The sequence below is a fragment of the Rattus norvegicus genome, chromosome 9 (genome assembly GCF_036323735.1).
Source record: "Rattus norvegicus strain BN/NHsdMcwi chromosome 9, GRCr8, whole genome shotgun sequence".
Lineage (NCBI taxonomy): Eukaryota > Metazoa > Chordata > Mammalia > Rodentia > Muridae > Rattus > Rattus norvegicus.
Genome location: NC_086027.1, coordinates 23,322,344 through 23,339,930, shown reverse-complemented (window position 1 = coordinate 23,339,930; position 17,587 = coordinate 23,322,344). Strand labels below are relative to the sequence as shown.

Here is a 17,587-nt window from a genome sequence, read left to right as displayed (position 1 = left end):
CGGGGGGAGGAATAATGTGAACACAGTACACCAAAATGAGATCAAAATCAACCAATAAACATACTTTAAAAAAAAAAAGCACCACTTTATAGTTAATGGATGTTTTCAGTTGCGTTTCTTAGAGGCAGATCTGTGACGACAAGGTTCCCAGTGAGGAATGGGAAGGGGAAGAAGACTGAAACCCATAGCCTCATTTCCCCTCACAGGGAGTCTGGAGTTTGAAATGACAAGAACAGGTGACACGTCCATCACAGAGACTAAGCACGTGTCTCTGCTTCAGTCAGAGGTCCTGCAGCTTGCGTGAGAGGTAAATAGAACATCTTGTCATTTCTCAGTGAGGGGGCTATGAATAAGGGGACATCTTTGAGGCTGGTTTTCAGAGTCTGTCCTCTGGTTATGCACCCCCAAGCAGTCCTGGTCAGGTGTGGTCTCTCCCACCATTGATCCATTATTTTCTGAGGTTCAGTCCCCTCATGTGAGACAGTCTGACAGTCATTAGAACTGTATGAAAGACCTTTCTGAGACTTCTGGAAAATGTCTGTGTAAGATTCCTGGGGAAAATTTCCATTTCTTTGGGGTTCTACTCTTTTATAGACTGATAGACTGAGAGACACAAATGTCTCCATAGAACGATGTCATTTCTGTCAGGCTGTGAGACTATGAGTCCTGCTCTGTTTTGTTTTACTTCTTGATCATTCTGTCCTGTCTCTGTCCCTTTCAGCTCAAGCTAAAAGTATCTGTGTCATATTGTCATCTTTAGGACCGTGTGGTTTTCCTAGGAGTGTCATTGTCATCTTGTCCACTAGACAAAAGCTATGCCCAGATGTCCTTGAGATAAATCTTCATCTGTCTTGGGCTTCTGCAATGAGGGACACTAAGCAACACTTCTCAGGCACCCTGTTGTATGGTTGTGAGACCCACGAGACTCACTCTCAAACATTTCATCACCTTTTGTCCAACTGAATAGCTCTCCAAGTCTCTCCATTGGGTCTTTCTCTGGTTTGCACACCCTCAGTTTCATTTTGAAGCACCTCTTCCTAGCAAGAGCTTAATGTCATTGTCATGTCACCGTCATCTGGCATCTGCAGATGTAGAGAAATGCCTAAATCAGCAAGTTCGGCTTCTTTGTTTGTTTAATGGTTTTTCCTTGGCCTTGTGTCCCTCCTGGTGCATTCTGGTATAGGAATGAAGAGCCGGGGGTAGCTCTGAGCGCGTTCAGCTCGCAAGCTCAGGTAGCTCTTTGGGGACTCTGTCTTTCCATAGAACTTCAGGTGAGCCTAAGGCTAAACTTTCTACCGATGCACTCCAGGATTCCCTTTATCTGCTTCCAAGAACATGTTCATGATTTCCCACTAAGTTCCTCATCAAGCCTCATGCAGACTATCCAAGACTCCTGGAACATCTGGAACACAGCCTCCGATGTCTTTTTAACTGCTACCTACTTTTGACATTCAAAGCCACTCTCGTAACAAACTCTAGGACAATGTCACTTGTCCAAAAGAGCCTTTCCTCTGTGCAATCTCCTTGACTTTGGCACAACCCTCTGCTTGGTTCTGCATGGTTATCTCCAAGGAGTGTCTGTCCACCTCACCTGCCTCATCTCCCTTCAAGGCTGAAGGCACAAAAATAAGTCACTACCTCACACTTGTAGTTACATTAGAGTCCAGAAGCATCAAATCCTGCAGGACAAACCACCCTGCCTCGAATGAGAGCAATCATATATGGTGAGTGGCTACACCGTGGAACAGATCATCTTGCAGGAACCACATTGGTTCCCTCAGAAGGACAATATGAGTAAAGTAATAATTCACCCTACATTACTATGGCTAAGACCATAAAGGATGGGACCACAGCTTGACAAGGACCACTTAATACCTCTTGCCCTGGTCCCAATTATTCCCCCACTTAAAACTCACATCACCACTAAGGATGAATTCAAGATTATTAGATTGCCTTTCTTTATTCTTCTTCCAAGCGAGTTGATCACGTATGAGTTAACGATGCATTTCCTTGTTAGCATGGCGCACTGGGACAGGCGGTTAAGCCTGGTTTGTTAGACCTGCTACCATCAAGGCCTTGGTTACACTGAAGCATTGGTTACAAATCTGTATTTGGAGGTAATTGTCAGGTAAGACACCAAAAACAAAATCTGTTTATTTGTTGAGTGTTTTGTAATAATTTTCCCCGGGAGCACTTACCAATTTTGAAGGTTCAATATTAGCTGAGAGGTTGACCCAAAGCCTCTTGTACAGTCATTGGGAAGTCGACTTGGGCTAATGTCCTAAGAAGGTTTGACCTGGGGAGAGGATGGCTCACTCACACAGATGGCTCACTCCTCACAGGCTGAGGTGATGATGTCCTTGGAGCATGTGATGAAGGGGACCTAACATTATAGTTAATATAACCGAGGATATCTGGTTGCTGTGCAAGTAGCAGGATGCAGGAGACCAAGGAGACAGAAACTCATAGGCACCAGTTGATGGGGGCTTAGATCAGAGAGAAAATAGCACAGGTCCAGAGAAATGTTGGGATTGTGGATATGCAGCGATGTTTTGAAGACAACCGCTGGATAGATATGCTGACAAAGACAGTATTTATTTTCTCTCAGAGAAAGCCAAGAAGGGTAACGTTGAAAAGAAATCCAATCTGTATTTTATGATGGTGTGCCTGGCACATGTGGTACATGGGTGTGTATGGTGCATGGTACACGGTACATGGCTGTGTTTGTGTCTGTGTGCATGCATGCAGAGGTCAAAGGTTGATCTCTTTATCTTCCTCAGCCTTTCCCCTATCCCCATATTTTTTGACACAGGATTTCCCACTGAGTTGAGGAATTTGGCAAGCCCAGCTTACCAGCAGATTGTACCATGTCTGGTGCGTGGCACCGTGCCTGCCTCTCTGCCTGAGTGCTGGGAATGTACACTCAGGTGTCCAAGCTTACAAGGCCTGTACCTTATTGACTGAACCATACCAACGTCCCCTGATCCAAGTATCGTATTAACTTGCTTTGTGCGTGCTGGGGAATTGAACCCAGGGACCAGCCCATGAATGATAAACGCTATACCACTGAGTTACAGTCCAAACTGGAGAAAGAAATCACCATTAACCAAGATGACCACCATCTGCAATGACTTAGGAAACATACTGATTTTACAAGGGAGGAAAGTGAGATTTTTTTTTGAATGCTTAAATAATTTGCTGGAGGTCTGAATAGTATGTGATGTGGCCTGAAGGTTTTTTTTTTTTTTTTTTTTTGACCACTGTGCTTTGTTGTCTGTTGAGCCAAGGATAGTACTAGAAGGAATGTCTTGTCAACACCCTTTCCTAGAAGCTACTGGCAGATAGCTGGGTTGCTTCCAGATGGTTGGCTCAGTGTTAGGGCAGGGCCTCCGAGGGTACGCTCATCCCTACTCTGCCATATGGCCTCCTGGTGCTCACTGCCTAGGCCACTGACCCCCGTAGGCCTCTGGTAAAAGTCCAGAGTCACGTGAGTCACTGATGAACCAAGCAGTCCATGGAGAAGTCAGGGAAACCTGTCCCCCACATGCCACCAGACCGCCTACTTCCCAGCTGGCAAATGTTAACACCACCACATGGGCCAACAAACCCGCTACCGGCTTTGTTGTCTGTGATGCCAACAGCAGGAGTCTGAGGCATGAAGTCAGGGCCCCTGGGACACCCATTGCTGTAGCTACCCACATCTGGACTGCCTAGGGCGACGGAGTTCAGCATTCCCTGGTCTGGATTCCTTTAGAAGCCGCTTGCTTCTAAAGTTTTCTGCTTTTTCTCTGATTCCATCCCCACCCCCACCCCCACCCCTTAAGCTACATTCCAGGTCCTGAGGAGAAAAATTTGAGTGACTGCCGGGGGAGGGAGGGAGGAGGGGGAGGAGGGAGGGATTCTTCTCAGAGGCTGGCCTCTCTGTTCTCCCTCACTTGAGCAGTCCTTTAAAGTTTATAAGGGGATTAGACCATTTCCTTCTTTTCTCTTTTATTTTCTTCTCCTTTGCCGTAGAAAAGGATCTTGTGTGGATCTACACCCCTAAAACAGTAATTTATTTTGTCTTACATTAGAGGAAAACAATGTAAAAAAGAACCCAAGGAATATGGCAGCCATATTTAGGGAGACTTTCGCTCACCGGCACCTGATGGTGTGGAGCGTTGGGGTCTCCGGTCGACGCCAGAAGGGGCGTTGGCTGTCAGTACTGGTTTCATTACCAATACAAAAGAGATTCAAAGAGAGATTCTAAACAACAGCAAACAGGTCTTAGGACCACAGACTTAGGGACTCTGACACACAAAATTTCTGCGGGGCAAAGTCCAGCCTTTCACAGATTGGGGGAGGCGAGTCAGCCAGGATATTTTAAATAACAAAACTAGCATCCATGATGATCTGATGAGACATGGGTCCCATGATGGGCAGGAGAAGGAAGGAATTGCTACCAGCTCGAAACTCTGCCAGTGCGTGCGTGCATGCGTGCATGCGTGCGTGTGTTTGAATTTGGATGTGCATTGTCATTCTGCACGTGTGGAAGACAGGACAGTCTCAGGTCTCAGTCCTCTCTCCCACTTTGTCTGAGACAGGGCTTCTCTCTGGTTTGCTGTAATGCACACCAGGCTAGCTGATCCTCGTGCTTTCTCAGATTCCCTTGTCTCTGCCTCCTATCTCTGCATAGGAGCCCTGAGCTTCTAGACAGGTTTCACATGGGCTCTGGAGATTCAAGCCCAGGTCCCCATACTTACACAACACTTCACCCACTGAGCCATCGCCTTGGCTCCAATCAACTTTATATTTGAGACGAGATCTCACAAAGCCCGGGAATTGCTAATTCTTGGCTAGCCAGGCTGCCCAGGAAGTCCAGGCATCTGCCAGTCTTTGTCTTCCTAGTGATTACTAATCTGTGCTACCATGTTTTATGAAGTTGAACTTGGTTCTTGAGGTTACAAGACAAGTACTTTACTGATAAGACCATCTGCCCAGACCCTCAAGCAAGAAATTCTAGAAAAATAGTTTACTGTAATGGGGGGGGGGGGCATTATCCTAAATATATACTGCTCCTTTGGAAACACAGAGAGAAAATTAATTGGCAAGTCATCAAAAGTATATCGTAAAAGAATATATTATAATGTAGGGTATCTTATGTTGGCAAATGAGAAAACAAGATATAATGAAGAGGGGTATTCAAGAAAAAAACTGCTATTAAAATCAACAGTATGGCAAAAAGACTAAGGTAAAACTCAATATTCAGGTAACCCAGGTAAGCCACTGACACCTCAGGTCTTCCTATCTGTGAAATAGGCATGAATGGCATTTCTTCACTTGTCCAGCAAACGCTTTTGCCTACTGACCAATCTCCCCACCCTCCCCTCTTCTATTTGGACCCTTCTAGACAAACCTAAGCTTTGCCATGGGCTTCTGTTGTGCTCTGCCTGTAGGGGGCGACAACAGAGGCTGTGAGACAGGAGGCAGGGGAGGAAGTGGGACTCCTTCCTTCCTTTGCTTCCTGTCTATCTGCTTGTCCTTGAGGGTGCTTCTAGTCACTGACAACATTGGGAAAAACTGAAGAAAGCACCAAAAAATAAATAAATAAATAAATAAATAAATAAATAAATAAATAAAAATAAAATCTAAGTTATGAGCAGAGTTACCATTTGACTCAGTAACTGGGACCTCCTCATTCCAAATGGCACATGTTTGTAAGGGTCCATGACCTACCAAAGAATGACAGCCCAGGATCAAATACATGTGAACGAAGAGAGTGGTTTATTCTTCGGAAGTCCAGCACGCTGGGGCCTCCCCATTACCAAGATAGAGACACACCCAAGTGAGTTTGCAGTGCTGATTTAGAGCACATTAAGGAATTCCTGGGTAGATGACCTCTATGTGAAACTATTGGGTACATCTCTATGGTCATTCCATCACAGGGGTAGGGTGGGGGCTGGAAACTTGCTGGGGAGGTCTGGAAACTGTTGCTGGGGAGGTCTAGAAACTGTTGCTGGGGAGGTCTAGAAACTGTTGCTGGGGAGGTCTAGAAACTGTCGCTGGGGAGGTCTGGAAACTGCTACTGGGGAGGCCTGGAAACTGCTGCTGACCCATTGTCCTTGCCTCAGGCCAAGTGGCAGGGCAGCTTCTGGGGCCTGGACTTGTCAGGAATTGCCCAGTTAACTCTTCTTAACTGCCAATTTGAAGCCTGTCATGGAGTCAGGCTCACCTTCTCAGTTCAGGATAATCTACTGCAGCATTATTTCAAATAGCAAGAGTTGCTGGATTACAAATGTAAGTGTGACGTTTTATAGCACTGTTTTTTTTTTTAATGGTACATTATTAATAAACAGAAAAAATATATTACTCTAGTGTCCTATTTTCAAAAGCCAGAGGAAATTTAAAAGTATATTTATATTTTTATATAGCTGTGTATTAAATTCTTAGAAGCATACACAAGAAACTGGAGCAAGGATATTCACCCTGCTGGTCGGGCCAGCCTCCCCAAGATGCTTACTTCTAAGATGGCGCAGAGGTACTCTGGGATTGCAGGAGGCAGGAGAAAGGCGGGTAAGGTGCCTGAATATGGACAGTCCTGGGGAGGAAGGACACCGGAGACAGAGGCTCCCCCCACCCCTGGCCCTTGGAAAGCATGTAGGGATTGCTGGAAAGGAAGGTCCTCCTTGACACAAACATCTAGGTGTGAGTCTGAGGCTTGGAGGTAAGCCAAGAGCTCAGCAAGCCACTGGGCCACCAGATCTCATTCCACCACAGTCCAGCCAGGGAAGGTTGAAAACTTGCCGAAGAGAAATTGGGCAAACCAGGACTGACTCATATCTATAATCCCAGCACCCAGGAGGCTGAGGCAAGAGGATTGCTGTAAGTACAAAGACAACCTAAGCTATAGTGAGTTTTACACCAACTACAACTACAATGTGAGACTGTGGGTTTGTTTTTTCTGTTGTTTTTTTTGTTTTGTTTGTTTGTTTGTTTGTTTGTTTTTTGGCGGAGTGGGGCAGCTGTCTTAGGGTTTTACTGCTGTGAACAGACACCATGACCAAGGCAACTCTTTTTTTTTTTTTCTTTTTCTTTTTCTCGGAGCTGGGGACCGAACCCAGGGCCTTGTGTCTGCTAGGCAAGCGCTCTACCACTGAGCTAAGTCCCCAACCACAAGGCAACTTTTATAAGGATAACATTTAACTGGGGCTGCCTTACAGGTTCAGAAGTTCAATCCATTATCCCCTTTCCCAGGTCAGACAGTGTTCAAATCTGTGGCAGGAAGATTAAGGCCAAGAAGCTCCACGAAACTCAAGAGCTGAAAGAGTGGACCAGGCTGTCTGTCCTGAGGTGCCTGGGACATTGCTTCTCCACACCCTGCCAGGACCCATGGTGGAATTGGTCCAGAGGCCTTTGCTGAAGGTGTTTGATTCCACCTCCTCCTCATTACTTGGGTCTATGATGCCATGGTGGGCATCACTGATGCTCAGCCGTCACTGTCCTGGCTGTCCCCACATACACCCAGCTGGCTCCGGGAGGAGGCGTAGGGCTGGGTGTAGGTCTGGCCGCCTTCCTGCTCTCATGGGCACCAGCGGTGGGCTCCGGGACCTGCTCTGAGCCCCCATTGGCTTACGTCTTTACCTTCTTCGGTACAACCAAGCCTGCCAACTGTGCCTTGTTGCACACAGCCTCCGCCTTCCTCTTGGTCTTTGGTACCTCATCAAGGATGGCTGTTGTGTTGGGTCTGGCAGCTGCCTATGGTCGGGAAGGTGGAGCCTCATCCTCTGGGTCCGGGTGCTCCAGAAGCCTTCGATGGCGACCCTCTTACAGTAAGGCCACTGTCTCACGCCCATCTTCCTCTTGCTGCTGTTGCCACTGCTCCTGAGACAGGCGGTGTTGCAACAGCATGGCCTCGGAAGTCCACGGGCATCTGCTGCTGGTTCAGGCCTTCCAGCACGTCCATCTCCAGTTTAGAGCCCTTTGTACGGTTCTCTAGGACCTTCGTGGGGGGTGTTCAGTTCCTCACTCTCTCGCTCCTTCTGCACACGCTTCTCCTCCTCCTCCAGAAGCTTCGCGGCCTGGAAGTTGCGAGTGGCTGGCTCCGTGCTCCACGGTATAGTCCGTGTTCTCTGGGTCTGTCTTGAAGGTGATCTCGGCCAATCAGCACGTGCTCTTGCTGTAGAATGGGAAGATCGGCAGGCTCAGGTGTGCCTCATCCCGCACTATTTCCTTTCGTGCATTGAACTTCTTCCCCTTGTAGATGTATTCTCCACATGTCTTACACCTCATGTTGAAGGGGGCAATCAGCCGCACCACATACTGCCAGTCCTGGGGTAGCTTGAGTTTCGGGATCTTCGATGGGTCAAAGTCAGGTGGATGGTATTTGTTTAAAACTTTCCGTTCGGATATCTTTGCTTCCTGTTCAACGAACACGCATAGAAGTCGTTCTCTTAGTCCTCATGGAGTTTCTCGGATCACGGTAACTCTGCTTCGTCTGCAGTAACTAATGGGCAGCTGTGAGTGAAAGTCCAAGGATCTGGCAGTTGCTCAGTCCCACAAGGCAAGCAGGCAAAGAAGAGTCTTCCTTCTTCCAACGTCCTTATGTAGAAAGTGTGGCCCAGATTAAAGGTGTGTGCTACCACGCCTGGACCTGGGACTTGCTTTGTCCAATATGAACTCAGAGATCTCCTTGCCTCAGTCTCCTGGGTTTCATAGCCACTATGCCTCAAGATCTCCATGCCAAGGTCCAGGTCAGATACTCAGGATCACAGGTGAGCCTTCCAATTCTGGATTGCAGTTCAAGCTGACAGCCAGGAATCAGCTACTACAGGGACCTACCCTACAAAGTACAAACAACAGAGGAAGGGAGGGAGGGAGGAAGCACAATACAGAGGCCACACAAATCTGGCCTTTGTTTCAGCCTCTGCTCTGCCTGGGCCCCAACCCATCGAGACCAAAGGACCAGGATTATGAGGCAGACACAGGGGCAAGCTTACCTCTGCTTTTCCTCTGCCCCATGGAGGGTGAGGACTTGCTTGTACTTCAAGTCCTGCAAGCTGGGCACCCCTTCTGAGCCACCCGGGACAGTTGATCCTACTCTGACTTTGCACCACATCCATCAGCTGTCCTTGGAGCAACTGTCAGCACCCTGGCAGAGGTGAGGGTGTTGGGGGTGGGGGTGGGGGACAGGCCCTAATCACCAGGGCAACCACAGGCTCCTTCCTATGGCGCTTCTCTCCATCCTTTGCTGCTGCTCCATTCAAGAATCCCCTTGCTCTGACTTTGAGACAATGAAGGCTGGGAAATGGATCGTCTTCGAGGTCGTCTTCGTCCTCAGTCTGCACCCCAAAACCCTCAGAGCAACAGGAACCTGGAGGTGTCCATTTGGAACAGAACTTCTAGCCTGAGTTGTTCCTCAGTGGATCTCCCTTTGGGTCACTTCAAATGGCCTGGACGTTAAAGGCTGGTGCACGTTGAGGCTCCACAGAAGCCTTTACCTGGGACAATGGGAGGATGGCTCCTTGAACCTAAGACTTTGAGAAGGCTTGTAAGCCAGTTCTCCAGAAACCTTTGCTCAGTGTCTCAGCGATGAATAGCCCTCCCCGCCCCCTCTAGACAGAAAGGGTTTCCCCTTAAAAGACACAATGATGATTTGAATTCTTCTAAAATGCACTGGGAGAGGTGCATTTGCTGCCGGTGACATAAGCAGTCTGTGATTTAAGACAGTGCTGGGGGCAAGAACAGAGCTCAGCCTTGACAAAATGATGCCTGTTAACTGCAGCCTGAAGCCCCTGCTGGAGGAGACTCCACAGGTACAGCGACGTTGCCAGGGCCAGGGAGAGGTGTGCTGACCGAGGTGGGAGTTGTATCTGAGGTGCTTCACCTGCTTAGGAAAACAAATGGTTTCCACGCTCCTGGCTCCGGCTTTTACCTGTAACCAATTACTGTGCTAACTCTGCCTAATTCTTCAAGTTGTTCCAAAGGGAGACTCCAATGTCTGATTGCCAGCATCCTTCCATGCATTCTGGGGACCAGAGTCAGGCCCTTAGGCTTGCCTGGCAAGCACTTTACGGACCCATCCCCTGTCCAGATTGTGTGTCATTAGAGAATGGACTATAGTCATATGTCTACACAGTCTGCCTCTTTCCGGTCAGTGCCAGATTCATTTTTGAACACGATAGAAGCCTCCTAATGCACCCAACAAATGTCCTCCCTCAGTCCTAAAAGCTCTGCCTTCCCTCAGAGGCCACAGCCCTTCCTTGACTCACCAGCTTGCTCTGCCTCACGCTCTGGCAAGCGTCTGGTTGATCTCATTACCAGGGTTGGGACCCCCTCAGTCTTTCACACCAGCTGCATCCCCACAGCCAGGGATCAGGACTGACTCACAAACAGGAGGATGTCTGGGCAGATCTGACCCTCCCTCAGACAACTGGCAGGACTGGAGACCCTGCCTGCCCTTGGTTTTGGATCAGGTTTTGGTTTTATATCAGGCATTCACAGGCTGTCAGAAGGCTTAAAGAGAGGGGCAGGTGCCTAAACAATACAGTGAAAACCCACCCACCTAGCAATCCTTCAGAAGTGCTCATTGCCGGCATCACACCCTAGAGCCAGACCAAGGGAGGAAGACCCTTGGGGTTCATCATCCCCAATTTCAAGCGGATGATGTCTGTGAAATTGTCCTAGGAGGTTTTCCGGCTCCTGTGGGGGCACTGTATCTTAACCAACCATTGGCTGGCAGTTCACAAAAGATCTTAATCCGCTGGTAGATCCCTGGTGGTTTGAATAGGTTTGGCCTCCATAGAGTCATGCGTTTGAATGCTTGGCCCACAGGGAGGGGCACTAATTAGAAGGTGTGGCCTTATTTGGAGTAGGTGTGGCCTTGTTGGAGGAAGTGTGTCTCTGTGAGGGTGGGCTCTGAGTTTTCCTATGCTTAAGCTCCACCCTGTGTGAAACCAGAGTTTTTTCCATGCCCGCCTGCAGAAGACAGTCTGCTGGCTGCCTTCAGGTCAAAATGTAGAGCTCTTGGCTTCTCCAGCACCAAGTCTGCCTGCGAGCCACCACACTTCCCACCATCATGGCAATAATGAATTAAACCTCTTAACTGTAAGCCAGCCTCAACTAAATGCTTTTCTTTATACGAGTTGTCATGGTCATGGTGTCTCTTCACAGCAACAAAACCCTAGGCTTAATCCATTGTCATGGTGGGAAGCATGGCGGCATGCAGGCAGACATAGAGCTGGAAGAGAAGCTGAGAGTTCTACATCTGGATCCACAGGCAGCAGGAAGTGGCTGTGAGCAATCAGGCCTGGCTTGAGGTTCTGAAACCTCAAAACCCATCCTCCACTACAAGGCCACACCTCCTAACAGTGCCACTCCCTGTGGACCGTGGAAGCCATTTTTATTCAAACCATCACACTGCCTTAGAATGCTCTGACCTTACCCCATGAGCTCCTTCACCCCAACGCTACCCAAGAATTCCTTCTGGAACTTACTACTACCCTCCCATCCCCCAGCCCCACTCATGGGCAGTCAGTCTTCAGGGAAACCAGAACAGTTCTGCTGTATGAAAATGTCAGGGTAAGAGACTAAAGAGACAGCTCAGAGGTTAAGACTTCCCTTCCAGAAGGCCAGGGTTTGATTCCCAGCACCTGCATATCAGCTCATAAGCACCTAGGACTCCAGTTCTAGGGGATCCCGTGCCCTCTTCTGACCTCCAAGGGCACCAGACAAGCATGTGTACACAGACAAACATGTAGGCAAAACACTTACACATAAAATTATTTGTTTGTTCATTTATTTATTGTTACTGTTTATTTATTTAATAAAAAGAAATGTACCCAACCACAAAGACTCATTTAAGGAGGAGGAGGAAATGGAGGAGAAAGAGGAGGAGGAAGAGGAGGAAGAGGAGGAAGAGGAGGAAGAGGAGGAAGCGGAGGAAGAGGGAGGAGAAGAAATGATATTAGGGTCACAGTTTCACATGGCCAAAGCCTCGTCACGAAGGAGAAGGAAATCTCAGGGTTGAGCCCACAGTGTGGAGCCCAGGGCGAGCCCAGACAGTGGACAGGAACCGAAGGCTCCCGAATCCATTTGAATCGCCACACTCTCATCCACTGGCCCCTGACCAGTCTCTTCTGCCATGTGGACTCTGCCTCTTATTCCGTTTATTCCTCAGGGACTCGGGGGGAATCGATGAAATACGAAATCGAATGCCTGTGAAGCTTCTGCAATGAGAGGTCAGACAGCTTGTCTGCTCGCCTGTGCATGTCAAATGACTTTGGGGGCTTTTATGTGGGTCTGAAGTTCGGGGTTTGTAGAAAAAAAAATACAGCACATTTCATAGCATAATTATGGAATTTTCTCTGCAGAAGCACATGGTCTGCACAGCCCTGAAATGTTTTGACAGCTCAGCCCACTAGATGCTTATCCCTCTGCCCGAGTCCCCCTACACACACACACACACACACACACACACACACACACACACACACACTCTCCAACTGCCACCCTGCCCCAGGCATCAGCTGCTGGAGCCTCATTTCTGAATCGGCCTCATCCTGTCCTGCTGTGGGGAGACGCATTGCCCATTAGCACCGCTGCTCTTAAGTCACATTTGAAGGGCCAGTTTCTTGCTCTCCTTTCTTTCGGAATCTGCAACAACCAAGATTCCACCACCTAGCACGGTAACTTTTACCCAGAGCGATGCAAGCTTTCACTCCACCAGGATCAGGTCCATATGCACCAGGGCAGCCCTGAGGAGACGGGGATGGTCAGACACCTTCCACATCAGTGCTCCATCCGCACTGCACCACACTCTTCTCTGTGGTGCTATCTTTCTTTGCTCTCAGGGCCTCGTGGATTACCCACGTGAGGGATTCCTCCCTCCTGACAGCTACCACGGCCCAGCTGACACTGTTCTTTCTCCCTGTCTGCTTTTTCCTCCCCGGGTTCAAGTCTCCTCCCCCAAGACATCAGCACTAACCAGCTAAGAGAATGCTGAGCCCCAAGGTCTTTCCTTTCCTTAAAGCCACCCTAAGACAGACAGCACGCGGTCACGCAGCCCTGAAATGTTTTGACAGCTCAGCCCACTGAATTCTACCCCAAGCAGCCGGAGGTTAGCTTCATGCATCTCTCTCCGTGCCAAGCCCAACGTGATAGAAACACAAGTAAGACTCTAAGAAGGGCGTGCAGACTCCTTATGGTGGCCCAAGAGGAAACAGGCCAGGGCCCCTGCACGCAGCCCTCCCGGAAAGCAATTCTTTGCTCTAGGGATTCCTGTGGGAGACTGAGGGCTGTGAAAAAGGGGCAGGATTCTGACCCTGGGGCATGACTGTGGTGCCTTTTGCATCCTCCACTCTCTGTGTCCCAGCTTCTCCCTGTTCCATTTGCTCTCCCGGAAACGCAGACGCCACCAGTCAGATCACCCACGACAAGCCAGGAGAGAGCCGGGTGTTAGATCTGAGAGAATGTAGGATCTGCAGAGACCCTGGTTGACGGAGTACTGACAGAGCTTATAAGACAAACGCACAAGATGTGCTTCACCTCTTCATAGATGGGATGCAAAGAATGGATACTGAGTTTTTATTTTAAATCTCTCTCTCTCTCTCTCTCTCTCTCTCTCTCTCTCTCTCTCTCTCTCTCTCTGTGGGTTTTCATGTCAGAGGACAACCTCGGGTGTCAGTCCTCTCCTTCTACATTGTTTTGAGACAAGATTACTCCTCACTTAGAAGTAATTTCAGGAGGTGACTGTTTAAAGGAGGATGCCCAGGCCCCTGAGGCCCCACCCCACCCTATCCCCCACCCCCATGCCCCCACTCCCCACTGCAGGCCACCAGATTCAGCTCTCAGGTCAAGGTCTTAGCATCATAGAGGAACCGTGGGAGGTAACCTCTCATTTACGTTGTATGTAGCTGGCCATTGGTTCACACCTGCATCACTCCAGGTTGCAACCGGTCTCCAGGGACAGGATGCTCAGGGGCTCAAGGTCCCCAGCCTGCTGTCCCCATCGGAAGGCTTGTGCCTGTAACCCCAGCATTGAACACACAGGAAGCTCCTCCACGTTCACTGGCCCGTCATCCTTGTCAAAAGAGAGAGCTTTGTGCTCACTGAAACACCCTGGGCCAAGGCAAGACTGTGGAGAGTAACAGAGAAGGCCCTCACGTCTGGCTCAGCCTGGATGCTCAGCCTGGATTTTCACCGTGGCCATCCTGTTCCAGACTTGTGTCTGCCAAGTAAGCCACCCAGAATGTATTGACTCAAAACAGAGATGGGTTCTTCTTTCTCGTGAAACTGTGAATAGATTGGACTCCGCTGAGTGGCTTAGCTGGGATCATTTGGTGGCTGCCCTCCATTTGAGAGTTCCGTTGAAACGGGAGAAATGTCCAAAATAGACTCCTTCAGCGCCTCCTTCCGGTGCCCCACATTATCTAGGCATCAAGCTTGATGGGCAGGTTCTAAGACAAGCCTATCCTGGAAGCACTTACCAAGGGCCTGCGAGTTTCAGGCTGGCTGACATCCCATTGGCTAAAGAAAACTAAGCATCCAATCCCAGAGTCAGTGTGGGAGGGGCCACGGGAAAGTGTGGATCCTGGGGGCTGTAGTTCTCGTTGAACACCACAAATATCCATTATAGCCGCTGGAGAAGAGTTAGGATAGCCTGGGCTACCCTCCATGCTCCCGGGGATCTCGAAGACAGGGCAGGTTTCTCAGCAGATAGCATCTCCCAAAGGAGCCGCCTCCTTCTTCGGCATCTCCTAGAGGTGAGGAGGAAGTCAAGCCACCTGCTTTCAAGACTGGGGGAAGCCTCTCAAGTCCCTTCATAATGACAACCGCCAAACAGAGGTCTCCCCTCAAAGAGGTTAATAAATCATTATTCTAAAGTCAAGTAAAAGTGACCATGGTCTGGGGACAGAGACCTAGGTTAGCCCACTCGCCCGGTGTTCCTACATGGACACAGAACTGTGACGTTCTTGTAGTAATAGGACAGAAAGTCTTAAGTCACATAGGAGACGCACTTTACAGCCAAGTAGGGCAAACCTCTGCTAGTGTCTGATGACACTAACTTCTGGGTTGGTGGAAGTTAGTGCTCTGCTAAGTTAATACCTTTCAAAGGAAACAACAACAAAACTAGTGTTCTGTTTGTACATCCCAAATGCCCACAACCCTGTTGGGCCAGGTACAGAGGAAGGCTATCCGAGTCTAGTAAGAGCTAAAGATGACTCAGGATAATTGGGTAGGGACTTGCAACATTCCAACCTCTACCCGATCACCGACGTCCTATTATCAATTCATCAACCTTCAGTGTGAAGAAGCAGCTTTGTCCTTCGAAACATTCAAGTTGTTTCATCTCCTGGAGACAAAGGAGAGCTTTCTCCTTTTGTTCATTCATTCATTCATATTCATTCACTAAATGTAGGTAGGTGTTAGGCAACCCTTTCTACCAGCTCTAAAAACTCAAGTGTCTTCTCCCCTCTGTGCTTCAGCGTCCCAGGGAAGCCACAGAGTCCCACAATGATTAAGAGTACAGACTCCGAAAGCAGGTGGCTTGGCCTCAGCCCCCAGGTACCACACAGCAGCTCTGCAAACACAGGCACCTGCCAGCCTTCTTGAGCTTCCTTCCAAGGTCTGAGTTCCCCTGAGAAAGACATCACCTCATCCGTGGAAAGTACTCGGAGCAGAGCCTGGTGTAAAGTAAGCACCAGGCAAACATGGCTAGGGTTACTCATGGTGAATCCTTAAATTTAAAAAGCAACAACAACTCTTGGGGGTTCAGGGGGCAGCAAGATGACTCAGCAGTCATGGGTACTTGCCGCCAAGCCTGACAACCTGAGTTCAGTCCCCGAGATCCATATGATTGACGGTAAGGACTGAGTCCCCCAAGTTATCCTCTGGCCTTCACAGACACACCAGGGCACACGTGTGCACACACACGCAATAAACAACCATACAATAAACAGGGGCTGGAGAGATTGCTCAGTGGTTAGAGCACCGACTGCTCTTCCAGAGGTCCTGAGTTCAATTCCCAGCAACTGCATGGTGGCTCACAACCATCTGTAATGGAATTCAATGCCCTCTTCTGGTGTGTCTGAAGAGAGCACCAGTGTATTCACATAAAAAATAAATAAATCTTAATATATTATATATTTTTTTAGAGAATTGTTTTTTCAGATATCAAAACTAACAAAAACTGTGCAATAAGCAGCAAGCCAACCTACAGTATATAAAAATAAAAATGAAATGAACTCCCTCTCAAGATCCCACAATGCCAAAAGTATTCCAACCGCCTGACAGGTATAGCAGTTTACTCTGAAACCTACACTCAGGCCCATACTTTGCTTTGCCAAAGAAGCCTCAGCCTATCAATACTGTGACCTTCTAGTGACAACAACAATTGGTTTGTCAAGAAGGTCGTGAATGCTGACCTTTGCTGTCTGTGTGTCCCTGTGTAGCTATCCCTTACTGTGGGGAGCAGTAAGGCTGCAATGAATGCCTCCCACAGGACCCCAACTGTGACCTCTCCAGTCACTCTCAGAGTCCAGGTACCTTCCTTGCGACTGCAACTATGATGGAAATCCACCCGTGTCTTTCACACCCTTTCCTGCTTCTCCTACCCCCAGGATTGAGCTCATCTTCATCTGTAGCAGGCACTCCCATCCAATGACTGGACTCTGATCTCTACACGTCTGTCCCAAGGCTGTTCACACGTAGCCCTGACTAACTCTTCCTCACCATCTGCTAGCCACACCTTCACTTGGGAACTGCAGAGGCTCGGCACTGGCTGTGAATTCGCCTACTAGATGGTTGTGGGTGTTCCTGTTTCTTCTCCACACACCAGGGCTCTAACTGGGAACCCCAGTCATTCCCTCTCTTCCCACGGTCTCTGCTAGCCGGCAAACCTTAGGAAGGGACCCTGAACCCCTCTCACTCACAACCATGTTCGTTTGTACACATCCATCAAGTGGTTATCCAGCTTTCTCCTCACCTGACAGCACACGGTAGAGCCTTGGAGAGATGCTCAATGGAATAGTACATCGATTCCCCGACCCTAATACAATGCAGGCCCTTATCTCCTCACTTGGAAAAGCCCTTGTTGCTAGGAAACTCTGTGACTGCCGACATAGGAACTGAATTCCTGAACTGGGGAAGCATGATGACATCACCCAGTCAGACAGATTCTGAGCAAGAATGAGAAGTCAGCTCCTACAGAATTCCTCTTTTTAACCTCCTAAGTTACGGAGCTCTCCCTGAGGATTCCGGATCACGCCCCCTTAAATGGCTCCCAAAGGTATTAGCGCTACCAGCATTTTTTTTTTCAAATTCCCATAAAGCAAGCTGAACTATCGGCCACTGCCTATGCAAAGACCTCAACCACGTGTTTACTTTCCTGAACTGTAAAAAGTTTATAGGGGACTAGGCTTTTCGGCCAGTGCCCTAGTCAGAATTGCTGCTATATTCCACAAAAGACAGAGAGTCTGTCTTCCCTTCTCCAGTAGGGAGAGTACAGAACATGGGACTAGACAACTAGAACTGTGAGCTCACAGCGGGAAGGAAGATGGCAAGGATCTGTGAGCTGTGAGATATGCAGCAGTAACACACAGTCGGAATGTCC

At 48.8% G+C, this 17,587-nt stretch overlaps 1 long non-coding RNA gene and 1 pseudogene across 1 annotated transcript; both read right to left on the bottom strand.

Annotated features, from left to right (window-relative positions):
- Positions 1–7,465: 7,465 nt before the first annotated feature.
- Positions 7,466–8,997, bottom strand: Yju2-ps1 (YJU2 splicing factor, pseudogene 1; annotated as a pseudogene).
- Positions 8,998–11,756: 2,759 nt separating this feature from the next.
- On the bottom strand, positions 11,757–17,134 carry LOC120094635 (uncharacterized). The gene is made up of 3 exons (XR_005489037.2): positions 16,961–17,134; positions 14,463–14,732; positions 11,757–12,203 (listed from the first exon to the last, which is right to left on the bottom strand). It is a non-coding gene; the product is annotated as an uncharacterized LOC120094635 (long non-coding RNA).
- Positions 17,135–17,587: the final 453 nt, after the last annotated feature.